This window comes from Manacus candei, unplaced genomic scaffold, assembly GCF_025592945.1.
Source record: "Manacus candei isolate 608988 ecotype Guabito, Panama unplaced genomic scaffold, ASM2559294v1 h1tg000010l, whole genome shotgun sequence".
Classification (NCBI taxonomy): Eukaryota; Metazoa; Chordata; class Aves; order Passeriformes; family Pipridae; genus Manacus; species Manacus candei.
Window position 1 is genome coordinate 1,743,451 of NW_026138058.1, and position 6,285 is coordinate 1,749,735.

The window sequence follows — 6,285 nt, forward strand, 5'->3', positions numbered from 1 at the left end:
AAAAATTGTTTCTTCAGTAGCAAAATACAGAACATCACACAATTTCTCAGCTGTTGTGTTTCTTTCAGTCAAGCTGTGCCTTGAAGTGTTTCCTGCAAGAACTTGGGTGTCAGTTCCTGAAGCCTGTAAATAAGGAAATTTTGACCTTCTGCTCCCACTAAAAAAGCAAAATATTTGTGCTTGTTTTATCAACTGGTAGGTATAGCACATTTTATTTTATAGCACATATACTTATTTTATTGAAAAACAGTAATTTTAATTGGAATATAAGTGTTAACGTTTTTATTTTATAGAGGGGAAGAATGAGACTTTGAGGAGTAAAGTGATTTGTTCAAAACAGCTCTGTGGAATCCACTAATTAATTAACTGCAGTGAACCTGCCCTATCCTACACTTGCTCTGGGACGAGAGAGAAATTTTTGTTGAGTTACTCACTTCCCTCATATCTTCTTTTTCATCTTAATGTGCTTTCTTTGAGCCACTCTCGGGCATGAACAAACACAGGGGTAAAATCTGTTGTGATGTTTCTAAAGCAGGAAAAATCAGGAAGCATCAGAAATCTTTAACACTTTGCTTTTGCCATGGAAGCTCAGTAACCCTGTAAACAGGGCTAATGTGCCTGTGTATTAGTGAGTAATAACTTTTTAATGTTGCTCAGCCTACTATTTTCTGAATTGCCGTAATTAGATGTTGATAATCTGTTTTAGAGAGAACAAAACCCCAAGGCCTTTCAGCAAAATATTTGACTGTCTTCACTACATTTAATGTGTATTTTGGAAAATGGCAGTATGTATTACAAGAGCAAGCTTATTCTGCTCTACCAACAAAAATCAGGGCATTGAAGAACAGATATAATATTATCACTCTATATCTTCTACAGTCACACCATAAGAAGTTACTGGCTTCTTCTATATTTTTTGTCAGTGTGTTCTCACATTTGTACTTACCTTTTTATTGCTCTCCTTTATTTCCAGGCAGTCTTAATGATCTTAATTCGAATAACGCAGACATTCACTTAACCTGTTAAAAATCCCTGATGGTACCTGACTTAATTCCAGACAAAATCTGCACATTTTGTACTTCTTTTGTGACAGGTTTGTTGCCTGTTATCCTACCCACAAGTCTACAATTGATCTTGTCTACAAAATTTTGGTCTTGTTTGGGTTTTTCTTTCTCTTGTTTGTTTTTTTATTTATTTTTTTTTTTCGTAAATCATCTCTACCAGACTTCTCCTGTTCAAACAAGGGCATCTTAAAAAAACCAGCCCTAAATGTTTAGAACTTGGTGGATCCAACAACATATTTTATAATAATTGAAATTCATTATTCAATCCAGATTCCATGCTTGGTAGTATGTGAACATATCAATGAATTTGGTATGAATATTTTATAAAATGGGAAACTATCTCTTGTGGGTTTCCTGGACCAGTCCAAATCCTGCATCACTCCCCACCACAGGCAGGAGATACTCATCCTCCTTTTATTTCTTTAGAAGAGGAGTTTCCAGGGTTTTGAAACAAAGTTAGAACGCTATACATGCTGGAAGGTATCTAAACAGTGGGGATAGAAGAGAATGGGACACAGAGATGGAAGAAAGCAAAACTATGAAAGTGGAAAAAGTGAAGGGAGTGTTTTATTTATATACCCTGAGTAGCCCATATGTGGCTTGGAAAGTCTACATTCCCTGCTCCTCTGTTTAGAGTTGGGTTTTCAGGCTTGCTATAAATGACTGAACAGGCAGTTTTAATTATAGTAAAACATGACAACAGAAATGAATCCTCCTGGTTAACAGGTCACAAGACTGCATTGCTGTCCTCGGGGACCGAGTCAGCGAGGACTCAAACGCTTGGAAATAGTGCAGGTGTTGAAAACCAATATGAGGTTATATAATTTCTGGACCAGAGAAATGCCAACACGTACCTTTTAGCATTGTGGTTTGTGACAGTATGTTTCTGGTGGCAATTTAGAGGCAGGGAAAGAGATCTTTGATGTCACTACACATGGCAACCTTTACATTTCGTAGTCGGTCATGGTCATCTCAGGATGTGCTGGTTTTCAGACAGAAAGAATAAGACTGAGAAAGGGGCCAACTGTGTTGTTAATATTTTTAAGAATAATTTTTAGCCCTTTATATATGAAATATTACTGTTATTAGTTTCAATTTGTTCATTGTTCTCATGTAACTAGGGGATCTAAGTTCTAAAATCTGTATCTACTCCTTGATGGAATGACCAAAGCTGGACAGAAGAACAGAAAAATGATGAATGACTTAATGATAAAGACCATCAGTCAAAGATAATTGGTATAAAAATAGTGGTATTTCTGTGACTGAGAAGCAATCTATTGTCATATGTCCATGAAGACAAAGATGACTGTTAAAAAACTGCATACCAGTGACATAAGTTATTACCATTTCTCTGAAGAGATTTTTGTACTGTATTTTGTAATTTCTGTGCACTGTAATTTCTTGCCCATGTTTAAAGCTGAAATAGTTCTCTTATCCAGTCACAGCTGATATATTGTGGGGGGTGATCCTTGGGACTCAGTTCAGTCATAAGAAATAGAAGATTTTATGAGCCTACTGAAAACACGCAAGGTTTTCAGGAACACTGTTTTGGTTTTTGCTTTAGTTTTTTTCTGAAAGAATTTGTGCTTCTGTACTGCTGCAGAAAAATTACCTCTGTAATTGCTCACTCAAGCCTCTAAAATGTTACAACAGTGTAATTTCATGATGAAATGATAAGGCACTTCATTTAAATCACACCGCTGCTGCAAACTGTACTCGTGTTCCTCTGTAATCCAGATTTATTGCCCTCCTTATTCTCAGCAAGCACAAGCAAACATGAAATAGTTTTCTGTAATTATATATATAAAAAAAGAGAAATATAAGCAGTGTTTCAAAACCTTCTATGGGATGACAAGGTCAGCCATATGCCACTGAATAATTTCCTGAGCATCTGTTTCCAGCAGTGCAGATGTGGTATAAATAATAATGACAGTGCCGTTTACTGGGGTCTAAACCTGCAACTGTATATTTTGCAGAAGTCCTGCTGCAGGACATGAAAAGTCCTGCTGAAGGACACAGGAGTTTTGAAGGAGGAGATTTTGTGAGGCCAGGCCATAAAATCAGTGTCCTGCCAGACCTTCACTGCAAGGTACAGCCTGAAAAGAGACATGTAGGTACACAAAGGGAAAGACAAAAAGTTAGCACGTCCTGGCACGGGAAATGAGCTTTTCTCTTCATAGACCGGCATTTCAAAAGACGGGGTGGTGGTGGGGGGGGGGGTTGAAATGTGATGGCTGCAACACTTGTCAGCTCTTAACAGCACAATGAAAATTGGATAGGAGACCTCACTCCTGAGGGTGGCTTCTCAAATAACTTTGCCAGGGTATTTTAAATGTTCATGAAGGACATCAAGAAACCAGACCTGTGAGCAGAAGAAAGTGCCACGGATTTTGTCCTGTAGTAACAATGATTATTTTTATTGAAATTTCTGATGTTTCTGGTGTGTCAGGTAAGAGAGACTTCGTCTCCACAACTTTTCTAATGAGAGACCCAGTGTGTGTCCTCTTCCAAATCCGTATTTTCATAACACTGGGAGAAGAGCCCAAATCAGACAGAAAGAGTTGGTCCCTATTCAGGTTTTTTGTGGCTTCCTGGCAGCAATTCCTATGCCTGTCCAGGAGCTGCAAACTCTCTGTGCACACCAGCAGCACAGAGCTGCCAGCACTGCCTTCCTAACCATAGGCTGTGTCTCTGCTGCTGTCTCAGCAGACAATGCTCTGAGCTCTTTGGTGCCTTACAAGGGCTGTAATTTTACCGAGATAATTTAGTGGTGTGGCAGCTCCAGGCTCAGTGAGCAGGGAGGAGCTTCAAGGACGCCTTTGTGGCTGCACATTTTGGTAACGTCTTCTGCTAGGGAATGCAGGAGCAGGCACACCTCTGAGTCATTGGCAAGACACACAGAGAGGTGTCTGTGGTCCAAACCCGGGTCTGAGTCTGTTATTTGTCTCACCTTGTGCAGGACGACGATAAGATGCACAGGCAAAATGGGCTCAGTGCTTCCCTGAGAGAAAAGGAGGAGAGGTTTCCAGCCGAGACAAGCCTTTGATCATGACTGTTGCAGTGAAATCTGACTTTCCCCACAGTTCCTAAAAGAAGTGGAGGAAGAAAAAAAAAACCCAACCAGAAATAGAAAGCTTCCCCATATTTCAGTGTAACTAATACTTCAAGTAAGGTAATGAATAGAAAAATAGATGTGTTTCAAAAGAATAAGAAAACTCTCCTCGGTAACTGGAATGTTGAGGACTACCAGTTGTAATTAACAGATTTCATGAGAAAAGCTGAAGTACATTTTGTGCTGTGTTTTGACTGCTACTTCCTTAATCTTGTGCACTCCTGTCCCACCCTCTTCTGTTGTCTAATAAAAAATAATTATCACTTCCATGATGGGGTACTGTGTATAGTGTGATAATGTGTCTATTCTAATTTAATTGTGACTAAGTTAAGTAGAAGTTTTTCTCTGTGGTAACTCTGATTGTCCTGGACTCCATTGAACAGCTCTTCCCACGTTTATATCTAGTGAACACTGAGTGGAGAATCAGCGTTCCAGTTCCTTCCTCATTTTCATTTATTTGTACATGGATAAGAAAAAAATATGCATTAAATATAACCCCTTAAGTGTTTAAACCCTATTAGAAAGAAGAAAAAAAAAAAGGCTAAAAAAGATTAGTGCAACTTCTGCTGTTATCTTGACTACATGTCAGTGTTTGCTGTCTTACACTAACAAGGTAAGACATGGATGGCCAGTGAGGGTTTTATGGAATGCCTTATGGGGCATCGATTTTTTTTTTTTAGCCTGGAGCAATGTAAATCAGTCATTAGATCAGTAAGACTGGTGATATTGATACATGTTTGTGTGGCTGGGGATGGGAGGTGTAGAGCCAGACATTGCTGGCTTAAAACAGAACTTGTCCCACACAAACATAAACTTATTTATCCCAGATTAAGCTGGGTTGGAGAGAGGAGAATCGGTCTCTGAACCCTTGATGACCTCTCTGTATTTTCTCAAAAGAATGAAAATATTTTAATCAGTTGCCCTAATGGAGGAAAAGGTAAAAACTCTTAAGCCCTAAGGGGAACCAGAAAATATTTGAAGAAAATGTAGATTAAGATATTTTTGACCTCGTTTACATCAGCTCCATCATGATCACCTAACATGTTTTTAAGCAAGATTTCTGCAGTCCACATTAGAATAAGATGACTACTGCTGAGCTGGATAAAACTACCTTGAATCCATTTTCCCAGCTGTGTAACTGATGGTCTGTGCCAGAGCAGTTATGTGACTAAAATTCCCAGTGTAGGGAAGACTTATACAAGAGAAGCTCTTTCTTGTGCAGCAATGCCACCTGGATATGAACATGGGTTGCTTTTCACACACCTACCTCACTGACTGTGAGGCTGGAGCTCTGCTGTGTGGGGTATCCTGAGACATGATGCTGTGTAGGGTACCTTGAACCTTCTGTGTTCCCAAAACAACAGCAAAATAAAACCTGTTCTTGGGAGTAAAGAAATCAGTCACTGAGCAGGTTGAGAATTAATGAAACAATGAGGACTCAAGGATGCTGTGTGTGCTCTATATAAATATTAATACTATGGATCCTACTGCAGTGATCTGTGTATCACAAGCAGTCTTCCCAAGATTGATGGGAAGATCAGGTTTTCATTCCATTGGTTCTAGATTTAAAGGCATCAGACTTAATAAAGAAATGACAATATACTGTCATTGAACATATATTTTAGCATTTGGCTTCAGTGATGTACTAGCTCTGTTGTGATGGGCATAGGTATAAATCTGCTCTGCAAGAGTCTCAGAATCTTCCCTAGAGGGAAAAAAAACACATGAAAAGCGGAAATGAGATTGAATTTTGTGATTCTTCCTGCCCCATTTTTAGTTTAAAATGAAACTCTTTAAAGTAGAAAATAAGCAATTTGATCAGTTGCTTACTTACCAGAACTGTAAAGATTTTGAGTGTGCACACTGAGAACAGAGACATCTTATTTTAAGGTGTTAATACTTCTGATATTACTTTTCCAGCTTTGCTGAAATTAAAGTGTAACTGAGAAGAGACCCCAAGATAAAAACGTTAAAGGAAAGAAAACCAATAAAGTTATTTTTCTTTATAAAAAGAAGTTCTGATATCAAAATCTCTTTACTCTGCATTGTCTTGTTAAACAAGGTGGGGTTTTTGCGTAATTTACATTTTGAAAACGCAGTTTCAAAATT